This window comes from Balaenoptera ricei, chromosome 1 (genome assembly GCF_028023285.1).
Source record: "Balaenoptera ricei isolate mBalRic1 chromosome 1, mBalRic1.hap2, whole genome shotgun sequence".
NCBI classification, from domain to species: Eukaryota; Metazoa; Chordata; class Mammalia; order Artiodactyla; family Balaenopteridae; genus Balaenoptera; species Balaenoptera ricei.
Window position 1 is genome coordinate 34,279,129 of NC_082639.1, and position 14,319 is coordinate 34,293,447.

General features: G+C 44.3%; 1 long non-coding RNA gene across 1 annotated transcript in view; it reads right to left on the reverse strand.

Moving 5' to 3' along the window:
- LOC132364386 (uncharacterized) overlaps positions 1-14,319 on the reverse strand; it is a 169,532-nt gene that overhangs the window by 59,831 nt on the left and 95,382 nt on the right. Inside the window, exon 2 of the long non-coding RNA XR_009502808.1 lies at positions 10,205-10,316. This is a non-coding gene — a long non-coding RNA (uncharacterized LOC132364386). The remainder of the gene's footprint in view (positions 1-10,204; positions 10,317-14,319) is intronic.

Sequence of the window (14,319 nt, forward strand, 5' to 3'; positions counted from 1 at the left end):
TTCGGGTTTACTGTGGTATTAAAGAAAACCCTGTAGACTTTATTTCCAGTGCTATGGTGGGCTAGGTAAGTCTACTGAAAACAACTAAGAAAACTGGATACTAGAGAAAAAACATCTTTTAAAATGACTTACAAGCCGAGAAATTGGTAAGAAATTCTTTTATTGAGGTGAAATTCACGTAAAATGATGGAAATTAATTTTGAATTATTCTAGAAGCTTTGAAGGTGCCCACAGTTGTGACCAGTAATTCTACTCCTATGTATATTCCCTAAGTAAACTTATATACATGCTCACCAGGGGAAAGTTCACAGCAGCACCATTTACAAGAGCAAAAAACTGGAAATGATTTAAGTGTTCACTGACAGCAGAATAGATATATAAACCACAATGTACTCATTCCATGGGATTACAGTTCAGCAAAATGAAAAAACTTAAGCTACAGTCAACAATATGAACAAATCCAGGAATGAAACATTTAACAACTAGCTGGGACAGGGTTTGTATAGTCAGAAGGGATTCCGGCCACAGGACTGGAGATGGGTCCCAATACCCCCTGCTGTGCCAGGTGTAATCTCTTTAGGAAGGTGAAGGGACTTGAATAGGTTTCATGGGAGCATAGGGGGGTGGGGGGAGGAGTTAGATAAGCAGCAATTTACCACCAACTGATATGGAAATATTAATATTTCAGTTGTTTGTCAACTAGTGCAGCCTCTGGTATGCATGGGCTAACTATGAACACAAGAATATAAACAGTATGATTCCACTTATATGACATTCACAAACATGTACAACTAAAGATATGGTTTAGAGATGCAAATATAAAGGGTGAGACAATAAAGAAAAGCATGGGGAAAAGAGACAGACATGTCCAGAAAATGACTATCCCTGAAAAGGGAGGGGTGGGATGGGATGGAGAGGGGTACCACTCTTCGAAGGTAACAGTAACATTTTTTTTCTTAAATTGACTGGTGAGGACATGAGTGTTGGTCATAATATAATATGAAGAATGATTATTCTTTAAACCTTTACATACAGTATATGTGTTCTTTTGTTATCTAGTGGCTATTTCAGTAAAATTATTTAAAAGGAGTATATCAAGAAAAATTTAATAAGAAACTCTCATATCAAGTTGCTGTGGTTCCTGACATAGCTCTTCTAGGGGCTTGGTAAAAATGATCTCCTCAATTGTAATTGGTGGAACTCTAAAACCCACTTCAAATTCTACGAGCTTCTCCCCAAATCACTCCAGAAAGATTCTTGCAAGAACACCTCCAATGAGGAGCAGGAAAGCCCAACCTTCAGAGTACATTCTGCTCTGGCTCTTTTTATTAAATATAGTCATAAGCACAGTGGGGTTTGTTTTTGTTTTTTTAATCTCCTGGAATCTTCTCAAATTTTGAAATCTTTAAAATGAGGGCATGGAGCAAATGACTACATCCTGCCTCTCTTGCCTAGATTTGTTTTGTCTTTCACCATACGCTTCAGCTGTGTGATGCCCCAGTTCTCTCCATGAGATATGCTGACAGTCAGGGGAAGTGTCTAAGAGTGTATTAAATCTATATTGAGGACCAGGGAGTGGAGGGAGTTTGGGAGGTTGCGTGCCTGTGTGATTTTTTTTTTACCAATTCCAGCAGCTGCTTGGCATCTGTAGACTCACCATTCACTTTTTTCAGTTATTTGTGAACCACCCCTAAGAGCCACACCACATGGCGACTCTCCTTTTCCTGAAGCACAAGTGTGAACTGTGTAGCAAAGCTACACAGCACAAGAGCAAGTCACTTAGCCAGAGAGGGAGTCTTGTCAAAGCTCCCCCTCCCAACACACTACCAGGGAAACAGAAACTCTCTGGATGTGAAACTGCTTCCTTGAGTGCAAGTTGAAAAGGCAAATTATTGGTGGCCTGTGAATAATTATGGAAACCTCTCCTCTCTGGACAGAAACCTGATTCAGAAGGAAGTCAAGAGCCTATGCAAATTTTTCTGCATTTGCAAATTTGGGAATTTGTAAAGGGTTTGAGATGCATCCGTAAAGAATGTCAAGAGTCTACTGTATTGAATCTTGACTAAGGAGATTTTTCAGAATTCTTCTTCTAATAAAATTAAGTCGGTTCATTTTTACCAGGGCTCCTCTGATTTTTTTTTTTAATACATCTTTATTGGAGTATAATTGCTCTACAATATTGTATTAGTTTCTGCTGTACAACAAAGTGAATCAGCTGTATGCATACATATATCCCCATATCCCCTCCCTCTTGAGCCTCCCTCCCACCCTCCCTATCCCACCCCTCTAGGTCATCACAAAGCACCCAGCTGATCTCCCTGTGCTATACAGCAGCTTCCCACTAGTGATCTATTTTACATATGGTAGTGTATATATGTCAGTGCTATATACACTATGTCCCAGCCTCCCCGTCACCGCCCTGTGTCCTCAAGTCCATTCCCTACGTCTGCATCTGTATTCCTGCTCTACCACTAGGTTCATCAGTACCAATTTTCTAGATTCCATATATGTGCGTTAGCATACGGTATTTGTTTTTCTCTTTCTCACTTACTTCACCCTGTATGATAGACTCTAGGTCCATCCACCTCATTACAAATAACTCAGTTTCATTCCTTTTTATGGCTGAGTAATATTCCATTGTATATATGTGCCATATCTTCTTTATCCATTCATCTGTCGATGAACATTTAGGTTGTTTCCAGGTCCTGGCTATTGTAAATAGTGCTGCAGTGAACATTGCGGTACATGTATCTTTTTGATTTATGGTTTTCTCAGAGTATATGCCCAGTAGTGGGACTGCTGGGTCGTATGGTAGTTCTACTGTTACATTTTTAAGGAACCTCCATACTGTTCTCCATGTGGCTGTATCAATTTACATCCCCACCAACAGTGCAGGAGGCTTCCCTTTTCTCCACATCTTCTCCAGCATTTATTGTTTCTAGATTTTTTGATGATGGCCATTCTGACTGGTGTGAAGTGATACCTCATTGTGGTTTTGGGGTTTTTTTGTTTGTTTTTTTTAATATATCTTTATTGGAGTATAATTGCTTTACCATGTTGTGTTATTTTCTGCTGTACAACAAAGTGAATCAGCTATATGTATATGTATACCCCCATATCCCCTCCCTCTTGCATCTCCCTCCCACCCTTCCTATCCCACCCCTCTAGGTCATCACAAAGCACTGAGCTGATCTCCCTGTGCTATGCAGCAGCTTCCCACTAGCCATCTATTTCACATTTGGTAGTGTATATATGTCAATGATACTCTCTCACTTCATCCCAGCTTACCCTTCCCCCACTGTGTCCTCAAGTCTGTTCTCCAGGTCTGCGTCTTTATTCCTGCCCTGACTCTAGGTTCATCGATACCGTTTTTTTAGATTCTACATATGTGTGTTAGCATATGGTATTTGTTTTTCTTTCTGACTTAAGTCACTCTGTATGACAGACTCTAGGTCCATCCACCTCATTACAAATAACTCAATTTCGTTCCTTTTATGGCTGAGTAATATTCCATTGTATATACGTGTCACATCTTCTTTAACCATTCATCTGTCGATGGACATTTAGGTTGTTTCCAGGTCCTGGCTATTGTAAATAGTGCTGCAGTGAACACTGCGGTACATGTATCTTTTTGAATTATGGTTTTCTCAGAGTATATGCCCAGTAGTGGGATTGCTGGGTCGTATGGTAGTTCTATTTTTAGTTTTTTAAGGAACCTCCATACTGTTCTCCATAGTGACTGTATCAATTTACATTCCCACCAACAGTGCAAGAGGCTTCCCTTTTCTCCACACCTTCTCCAACATTTATTGTTTCTAGATTTTTTCATGATGGCCATTCTGACTGGTGTGAGGTGATACCTCATTGTGGTTTTGATTTGCATTTCTCTAATGATTAGTGATGTTGAGCAACCTTTGATGTGTTTGTTGGCCAACTGCATGTCTTCTTTGGAGAAATGTCTATTTAGGTCTTCTGCCCATTTTTGGATTGGGTTGTTTGTTTTTTTGATATTGAGCTGCCTGAGCTGCTTGTATATTTTGGAGATTAATCCTTTGTCAGTTGCTTGATTTGCAAATATTTTCTCCCATCCTGAGGGTTGTCTTTTCACCTTATTTATTATTTCCTTTTTTGTGCAAAAGCTTTTAAGTTTCATTAGGTCCCATTTGTTTATTTTTGTTTTTATTTCCATTACTCTAGGAGGTGGGTCAAAAAGGATCTTGCTGTGATTTATGTCATAGAGTGTTCTGCCTGTGTTTTCCTCTAAGAGTTTTATAGTGTCTGGCCTTACATTTAGGTCTTTAATCCATTTTGAGTTTATTTTTGTGTATGGTATTAGGGAGTGTTCTAATTTCATTCTTTTACATGTAGCTGTCCAGTTTTCCCAGCACCACTTATTGAAGAGGCTGTCTTTTCTCCACTGTATATTCTAGCCTCCTTTGTCAAAGATAAGGTGATCATATGTGTGTGGGTTTATTTCTGGGCCTTCTATCCTGTTCCATTGATCTATATTTCTGTTTTTGTGCCAGTACCATACTGTCTTGATTACTGTAGCATTATAGTATAGTCTGAAGTCAAGGAGCCTGATTCCTCCAGCTCCATTTTTCTTTCTCAAGATTGCTTTGGCTATTCAGAGTCTTTTGTGTTTCCATACAAATTTTAAGATTTTCTGTTCTAGTTCTGTGAAAAATGTCATTGGTAATTTGATAGGGATTGCACTGAATCTGTAGATTGCTTTGGGGAGTATAGTCATTTTCACAATGTTGATTCTTCCAATCCAAGAACATAGTATATCTCTCCATCTGTTTGTATCATCTTTGATTTCTTTCATCAGTGCCTTATAGTTTTCTGCATACAGGTCTTTTGGCTCTTTAGGTAGGTTTATTTCTAGGTATTTTATTCTTTTTGTTGCAATGGTGAATGGGATTGTTTCCTTAATTTCTCTTTCTGATTTTTCATTGTTAGTGTATAGAAATGCAAGAGATTTCTGTACATTAATTTTGTATCCTGCTACTTTACCAAATTCATTGCTTAGCTCTAGTAGTTTTCTGAGGGCATCTTTAGGATTTTCTATGTATAGTATCATGTCATCTGCAAACAGTGACAGTTCTACTTCTTCTTTTCCAAGTTGGATTCCTTTTATTTCTTTTTCTTCTCTGATTGCCATGGTTAAAACTTCCAAAACTATGTTGAATAATAGTGGTGAGAGTGGGCAACCTTGTCTTGTTCCTGATCACATTGCGGTGGCTTCTCTTGTTTTGGAGCATGGGCTCCAGGCACACGGGCTTCAGTAGTTGTGGCACGCGGGCTCAGTTGTTGTGGCATACGGGGTTAGTTGCTCTATTGCATGTGGGATCTTCCCAGCCCAGGGTTCAAACCCATGTCCTCTGCATTGGCAGGCTGATTCTTAACCACTGCGCCACCAGGGAAGTCCCTCCTCTGATCTTAAGATAGCTTCAGCATCTAATGCAAAGCCTGCAATTCCTGAATAGACTAACTTTGGTGACAGAGGCTCAGCAGAGCATGTCATGTATTTATAGCACTGGTCTTATTTTTTTCCATCTGTATTATTTGTTTATCAGCTTTTCTTTGGATCCCAGTCATGTATATTACTCTTTTTTTTTTTTTTTTAAGTTTGCTCTGAACTCCAATTCAAGGACCCATGGACATCCAGAGACTTCCCATGATTCTTGAGATTGACTTCTGTATGCTTCTCCCTGGCTTCACTGCTGAATCTAAGGGGTATTCTCAGTTCATCTCTACTGCACATCTAGATGTAAAGCTCCACCCCTTTTTTTTTTTTTTTCCAGAAGAATGCCAGCCACACCTGGTATTTTGTAGCACTTAGTAATGAGGGAAGGAATCACATCATTCATGCATGCATGGTTTTCAGGAACAGACCGGATCAATAGCCTAAGCACACATTCCCGAATGTGACCCTCCCAAAAGGGCAGCCCCTTGGAGAAAGTGGTTCAGTCACCTCCCACCACCAACCCCTACCTCCTCTGCCTTTCAAGCCCTCTGGGATTTCAGAGAATAGCGTTTTATCCATCTTATTATATCAGTATCCCTTTGCTTATATACATGGAAACTCGGGACAGTTCTGAGCACTTCTGATCATATTCAATGGCCTGTTATTGAGAGTTTCTTTTAGTAAGTTCAAAACGTTCTTCAAATAATTTACCAAAATGATGAACTTATGTGCGTCTAGAAACCGAGCAATACTCTTCTGCTACTTTTAATTAGGGCCTTCACATTTTTGACATATGCATTAAATTTAAAAATTAAATTAAATATACAGTACTCTTTAAACAGTGTCAGCATTAATTTTCCTGTACTTGTGTTTTTCCTGTTGCCTTTGTTTTGGAATAAACCATAACTAAGCAAATCGGCAGAGGGTCAAGTAAAGCTCAGGCAAAGCTTGTGTAACTCACATATCCTTACAGTTTTGAGAACCATGTCTGAATTGAGTCAACACCACAGTTTAACATGAGGGTGTTGTCATGACACCTTGAACGTTTTTTAACAGCACACTGGTGGTAGGGAGTCTATGTTCCCTACACTGACATAAGAAGCACATGCCTCTCCTGCTTCGTCTTTTCCATCATCCAGTCTCTTCCAATTAATTCCAGCATTAAAGTTGCCAAGTTGGAAGGTTCTAAATGTGTCTCTGGTCAGAGCGAGACAGGCTGAGGCTCCCATGCCTCCTTCTTAGCATTTTCTGTAACATCAAATGTTAGAACATAAGTACTATTAATTCTAGCATAATAGTTCCCTGCCAAATTTCAGCAAAAGATCGTAAAGTTCTCAATTAATTTCAACAGGGGGGCTTTATAGTTATAATATAATTTTGATCAATAAGCCCTTGGCTGTCCAGAAACCTCGGGTGAAAAAAGTCATTTGGGGTATACTTCATATTCTCATGCCTTTTGAAGCTGGACACACAAAATGCCATTTAAACTCCTCTTGATGCATATAGGTCACTGTGAGTGTCAGTTATTATGCTACAAAACAGTGTTCTGAAGACCTATCAAAATATATAAAATTTCACTGAATTGCTCACATTAAATACTTATGTCAAATAGTCTCAAAATTCTATGCTTTGAATTCCTGTGCCTTTTAAACTTTATTTTAAACTTGTTTAGTATTTCTATTTCTTACATTACTAGTACTTCTTAGTGATATTTTACAAAAGAGCTATAAGAACCCTCGTACACTACTTTATCATTCTCTTCCAATTTTCTGGGTATAATTGGCAGACTAATCATCGACCCTCTTAGAACTTTGTGTAAATGAAGAGTCCTGCAAAAGGGTATGAAATTTTCTGCAGTGAAGTTTTCCAATGATCATAATACCTGACCTGAGCTCATGGACTTATGGCATCTCTCTTGCTTTACCATTTAGGTCCCAGATGGCTAAGTGACCTCGTATAAATGTGCATTCCAGATTGTCATGGTATCATCCTAACACCCATCAGCTACAGAGCACATGTTACTTTTTAGTCCAACTCATTTACGTCTCAAGATACGTCAGTGGGCTTGGTAAGGCTACGACGGTGACACCCACTTTACAGATGAAGAACGACCTTGGTCAAGGGCTTTGGCCAAGTCTGTCCTGAAACACCACTGCTGCCTGTTCACATAGTCGGTGTTTCCTGCCCTGCTTGCCCAGTGCATCTCAGATTTGTAAATATGCTTTGATTCCACCAGACACAGAAGGAAGGACAGCATGTCTGGGCCTCCTTGATGGGCAGCTTGGAAAACAGAGAAGAACCTGAAAGGCATCAGGGAACTCACAGAGCAAGTGAGAGACAAGTTAAAAGCTATCCAGTTGTCACACAGCTTTCTTAACATTATCTCCCATCAAGTCGGGGCCTGGAATCTGCCAGGATTTCAGACTAAATGCCTCTTCTTCTTGCTGGTACCTTTCATACACCAAGTGCCTCGATGGCTCACTTGGCAAGAACCCAAAGGCAGCACATGCTCCTCCAGTCCAAGGAGGGTGACTGCCACTGAGACAGAGCGGGCAGAGACAGTTCAGCAACAGCGCTGTTGGGGAACATCTTCATCCACTGCCACGGCGCACAACTTTGTCGCTGGCCCTTAGAGCAGACCCAGCCGGGTGCGGAGGACAGTAAAACCATCTCAGCCTCAAGGGGCCAGACTTCTTGCTAAATTAACAAGTCTGTCTAGGAGTCCTAGGCTGAGGCACCAAGGGGCGTGATAAAGGGGCCCCATGCAACAATTCTGTGTCCTGTGGGTACCTTAGCTAAACAGACAGAGTGGGGAGGAAGGAGAGAGAGCTGAGTGTCATGGACACCTTTCCCCCTCTGCCTGCAGATATCTTGATGGGACAGCTGTTCTCCTACCTTGCAAAAAAAAAAAAAAAAAAAAAATCCCACAGTGTTCAATGCAAGAATGTACAGGGTCTCCAGCAACTGCAAGTCATCAGAGCTTTAAAGAGCATATGTCGAGCAGCTCAGCCAGCATCTGGGTTCTACTCTTCAGCCCCACAGTGTAGCCCAACCCCAGAGCAAAAGTGAAACTCTAAGCGTGGCAGAAACTCTTTCCCTCAGCAGGAAGTATGAAGAACAGCTAGAACCTGAAACAAATGAGCCTGGCAGTCACCCTGGATTCAGGATTCGTGTTATGCATCTAGTTAGGAACCCAGGGGTCTTGCAGGGATGATTCCAACCTTCTCCAGGATTCAAGAGGGGGGTGACATGACCAAATGCAAGTTCAGACAAGCAATGACTAGCTGAAAGGGATGTGGGAGGGTCTTTAGATCAACACCAACCCAAAGCCAATTCCACTGCTAACCCTAATGGACACGTGATCTTTGCCCCCCATGTTCTTCACATAAATTGCTCAAATCATTCCCCCTCTTCCCCACACTGTCCCTGCCCCGCTGATACACAGTTACACAAAAACATCGTAAACATAGGACCCAACTTCTTCGGTCGGGGGGCAGGGCGGGAGATGGTGGGAGTTGCTGGGGCGCACGGTCTGATCATTGGTTGAAGTTACGTAATCACGCAAACAAGGGCTGGAGACCGCTGGGTGGAGATCAATTCAGGGCACACCTCAGGCTCCCCCTTCTCCCCTCCCCCAACAACCAGAAAGCAAGCCAGTTTTAGCACAACCAAAACCTTAGCACAAGACACGGCTGGGGGGTGGCGAGCACCCGGATACTGCGGTTCCAATGCCAAGGGTGGCCGGAAACTTGAGGTGCGCGGCAGAAAAAGGGCCAGGGTACCGCTTTCCCAGCAACCAGATCCCGCAGACCCTCCTGCCGGCATCCACGACCCCCAAAGTTCAAGGGCGGGCCGAGCCAAAGAAGTAGTCCCGACCTGCGACCTGCAACGTAAACCAAAGCAGCCGCGGTCAACCAAACCCACGCCTGGCCTCCAGCGCCTCTCCAACACTTCCGTCCGAGTCTCCGCGAGTTCAGGGTGTCGGCCACGCTCAGGAGTCCTCGGGCAGCTTGCACAGTCTCGGCAGGGGCCATTCCACCAGCGGTGTTTCTCATTTTAAAGGATGGTAAAATGTGGGGCACGACTGGGAGAGGGGTAAGGCGAGAATCCCCAACAGAGTAAGAGTTTGGGTTTGGTTTGATTTTCTTTGGAGGAGGGGAGGTTGTGATTTTGCTTTAGGAACCTTTGGGGCGGGGGCTAGGAATATTTCCCCTCTGTCTGGGCACCCAGCATCCTCCGATCTCATTTTCAGCAACACAGACGGCTCAGGGGGGTCTGAACAACCCCGGAGCCGCAGCCAGGGCAGCAGAAAAAACTGCAGGTGCTGCGGTGGACGAGGCATTAGCCCAACCGCTGGGGCTCAGAGGAGAGGGGGGCCCCACTGCGCCGGTGCCGCCGGGCTGCCGAGGTGCGGGGAGCGCGCGGCGCGCAGAGGGTTACAGCCGCCGCTGCCGCCGTGATTGACGCGCGGGGGTCACTTGAGGCTCCCGCCGCTCCCCCCGGCACTGGGCCAGGGAGCCCGCTCAGCCCACCGAGGGCACCGCACGCCGCGCGGCCGCCCACCCGGCCGTTCCCGGCGCCTCCGCCACCGGACACCTCGCCCGAGAAAGGCCACGACGACATGGAATCGCAGCTCGCTATTTCACTTGCCCGTGGCGGCCGCAGGCAAAAACACAATAAATAAAATAAAGCGCGAGGCATCCCTCCGCCGAATAAAAATCCAGAGTCCCCTACCTTCGGCCTTGGGATGGCAAACTGGTCCTGTGTTCTCTGACCCACGGATCCAGCCCCTTCTTCATGAATTATTCCGGTCAGTCAGGATTTTGTGCATTTTTTTCCTGAACACCTGTTTCAAGTAAGGGGTAAAGACCTTATTGAAAGAATTGTCCTTAAAAGATAACCTGTGCACACATATGTCCATCCAGGCATGCATGCGCGTTTGTATACACACATATGTACACGAAATATACATGTACATTGAAGCACCAAACTAGGCAGTTGGATAATGGGAGAGTCGGCTGCTTGTGAGCATGCTCGCGCCGGGAACAGATCCACCCTCTGTTATTCCTCTGAATAAATATAAATCACGATCAGAAACCCAAACAGTAGCATCCCTCTTGAATTCCTGCTGCTGAAAAACACGGAATAAATGCAGCCCGCAGACACGGAATCAAATCAGCAGCTGTCTTCTGAATCCAGAGCCAACCCCTGCCTCGCCTCTCTTTTCCACTATGAGTTCAGACCTTTTTTGAAAGGGGTTTTAACCTTTTAAAGATACAGTACACCAATTATCACTTCTGAAGACCTGTCACTCCAAGCACAGGAACCCAGTCCCATGCCTAAAGCCACAGGGCAGGCTTGCTCGCAGAGATAATGATTTCATTCATCAGTGCCTTTTTACAAATATATATATATAGAGGGGGGGGGGGGAGAGAGAGGGAAGGAGAGAGAGAGAGAGAGAGAGAGAGGCAGGGAAAGAGCAAAGGCAAGGCATAAAACTAGACACATTTATTGCAGTGATGAGTTCCTCAGTGACAAATCAGCATGTTATGTAAACACTACCATCCTTCACTTCTGAACACACATGTTCATGGGGTCAGACAATGCCAGGGACACTTGTCAGCACGGGTGTCACCCCTCACGAGCCCCTACCTGCTGATAAAGGACCAGGAAGCCTGCCAGGGCAGCTGAAGGAAGTGGGGGCCTCCACCAGCTCACAGTTAACCACAGGGCACTGCCATGCCCTCAAACTAAAGAATCCTCTGGCACTACTTGCAAACTATAATGTAATCTAGGACCAGATCTTGTTCCAACACATGTTTTTTTTTTTCCAGCCAGTATCTGGAATCAAAACTACCACCTGAACCTTTACAGTCTCTAACATCCAGACTTAGGCCCTTCTTCAAGATTTTGTTAACAAGCTGGTTTTGTTTGGTTGTTGGGTTTTTGTTTGTTTACTTCTTTTTTCAGGACTAGGTTAAGCATGGAGGTAGAAAACTGGGAGTGGGGCTTGAGGATAAACAACAACCCCCCTGCCCCAATGGAAAAAAAAATTATTCGTTAAGTACTTCAGCGACCCAGGTGGTGTTTATTATTCCAGTGTTGGCTTTTCAAGAGGTAGCCCTGAGAGGAAACCAGAACTCCTCACCTCACTTATGTTTGAAAGGAAGGAAAATGCAGTTTCCTTCTTTTACAGTTTCTTTTTCACCCCAGGAGCCCCAGAGCTTCAGAATGGCGCTGGCTCTGCTCCCCTGGTTCCAGGCCAGCAGCAGCAACACCAGCAGCTTAGCTGAAAAGCCACCCCGATGTTCCCATAGCCGCTCTGGGCATGTCCCTCTAGCCGTAGCCTCAGAGCCCACCCTCCCTCAGCAACCACTGAAACCAATGCACTGTCACCCTCTCACCTCATCACAGCCACTGCCTGCACTGCCCCCTCCCAGACACACACACACACACACACACACACACACACACGCACACCCTTCTCTCCCAGCTCCCAGGACTCTTTAGCAGAAAATTATCATATTTCGTGTGTCATCACCCAAGCTAGCTGGACCTGTCACTGATTGGCTGGGCACTGCCAGCCGGAAATGTCACCAGCCACACAGCTTGGAACTGGCTCTCCCGCGGCCACCTCAGACCTGAGCCCAGGAGGCTCCGTGACAAGGCGCAGACCTACCACAGGGAGCCTGTCACTCTGTCACTCCTCCCCCGGTCCGGTCCACCCCAGGCCCTCTCCTCCTCCTGGCTGGTCTCTCTAGCCCGCCCTGGGGGAGGGGACCGCCAGGGGATGGGAGCGAGTCTCCAGCCACACTGGGAGCTGCACTGCTTCCAGCTGCAGGAGAGAGGAAGCCACTGAAATTCCTGTTCTTCTCAGCAGGTTAGGGGAAGACGTCTCCATTCGGTTTTAAAGATTTGGAGGAAGTGTTCCTACTAAGAATAGTCTCTGCTCACACTGAAAAATAAAAATTATCAGTAAGGCTGGGTGAAAACACTAATATCATATGCACTAAGGTATCATAATCATAATATCCCAAGGCTGTCAGGGAAACCGGAAGACAATTTAGTCCATCCTCTTCCCTTAAATAGAACAGCTCTTAACCCTCCAAGAAAACTCACCAGAAAAGGAGGCTTCCTAACTTGGCTAGTCAATGCCCTGTGATGCCACACAAGTGTTTCAGAGTTAAATGGTCTTTGTAGTGACCAAGCTGAATCACTTTGGCTGTAATTTAAGCTTAGTCTCTCCTGCTATATCTTTAGTCGTTTCAGTGTGACTCACCATTTAAGTCTCACCTCACTCTGTTCTCCCAGCTAAATTAAACCCTATCTCTCTGGACTGGTATGTAAAAGTTGTTTCTTAAACCTTTAATTATGCTGCTTTATTCTTTAGACTTCAGAGACAAGCCTCCCAGAGCTAGATGTAGCTGAAAGGTCATTCCATCCAGCCACGCATGTGACGCTTCACTCACCTCTACTGTTTCCACCCTGGGACTTTTGATTTGGGGGAATAGCAAAACTGGGCTCAGACATTTACTCCTTCCTTCTCCTCCAAAACACAAAACAAAAACAAAACAAAACCCCACATTTATGTGACCAAAACACTAGAGGCAATGCTGGGACCCAGAGAAAGATGCCATCAATAAAGCCTACATTTTAAAGAATATGGGGAAGATATAAAGCAGATGAGATGTCGCTGAGGAAAAGCTGATTAGTGCTGATAAGTCTATGTATGATTCTGCACAGGCCCCCTAAGAAGAAAGTGCACAGGCTTCCAGAAAAAGGTCCTGGAAAACCCCAAGCTCAGAGGATCAAAGATCAGATGAGGGTCACAGGCATCGGCTCAGAGGCAAATGAAAGGACATCAGGAACTAGGCATGTTCTCTCCACACAGAACAGCAACGATTCCAGGGCGTCTTTGGAAAGTGGGAAGTTTGTCCCTAATATAGGAAGAAGTCAAAGTCTGAAAAGGGGCAGGACCACAGCTCATTTTGGTATGCCACACACACACACACACACACACACACACACACACACACACACAAAGACAAAGAAGAAGAAAGAAAGAAAAACACAGAAAAAGAAAAAGAAATTTATAATCAAATAAGACACAAGATATAACAGAGAAATCCAGAACGTCCCATATTAGTCTCAATGAAGTTCTGGAAGGAGATGACATCATTAAGGAAGGGGAAAAGCAACAATCAAGGAAGAAATAGAAGAACATTTCCTTGAGCTGATGAAAGACTAGAGGCCTTAGATCATATGCGTCTATTGAGTGCTGAGCAGTAGGATTACTGAAAGAATACACAATTCTAGGGCTTCCCTGGTGGCGCAGTGGTTGAGAGTCTGCCTGCCAATGCAGGGGACACGGGTTTGAGCCCTGGTCTGGGAAGATCCCACGTGCCGTGGAGCAACTGGGCCCGTGAGCCACAACTACTGAGCCTGCGCGTCTGGAGCCTGTGCTCCGCAACAAGAGAGGCCGCGATAATGAGAGACCCACGCACCGTGATGAAGAGTGGCCCCCACTTGCCGCAACTAGAGAAAGCCCTCGCACAGAAACAAAGACCCAGCACAGCCATAAATAAATAAATAAATAAATAAATAAATAAATAAATAAAAAAAACTCTGCTTGAGCAAAACCAAGCTACTTTTCTCTTGCTAAAAAAAAAAAAAAAAAAAAAAATGAATACACAATTCTAGATGCAGTCTCCTACTCCAAGAACAAAGAGAAACAACTACAGGCTTCCTGATAGGGGAGAAAAATCAGGCTGCTTAAAAGGAAAGAAAATCAGACTGACATCATACTGCACATCTGCAACACTAGGCCAAAAGACAGTGGCACAATTTTT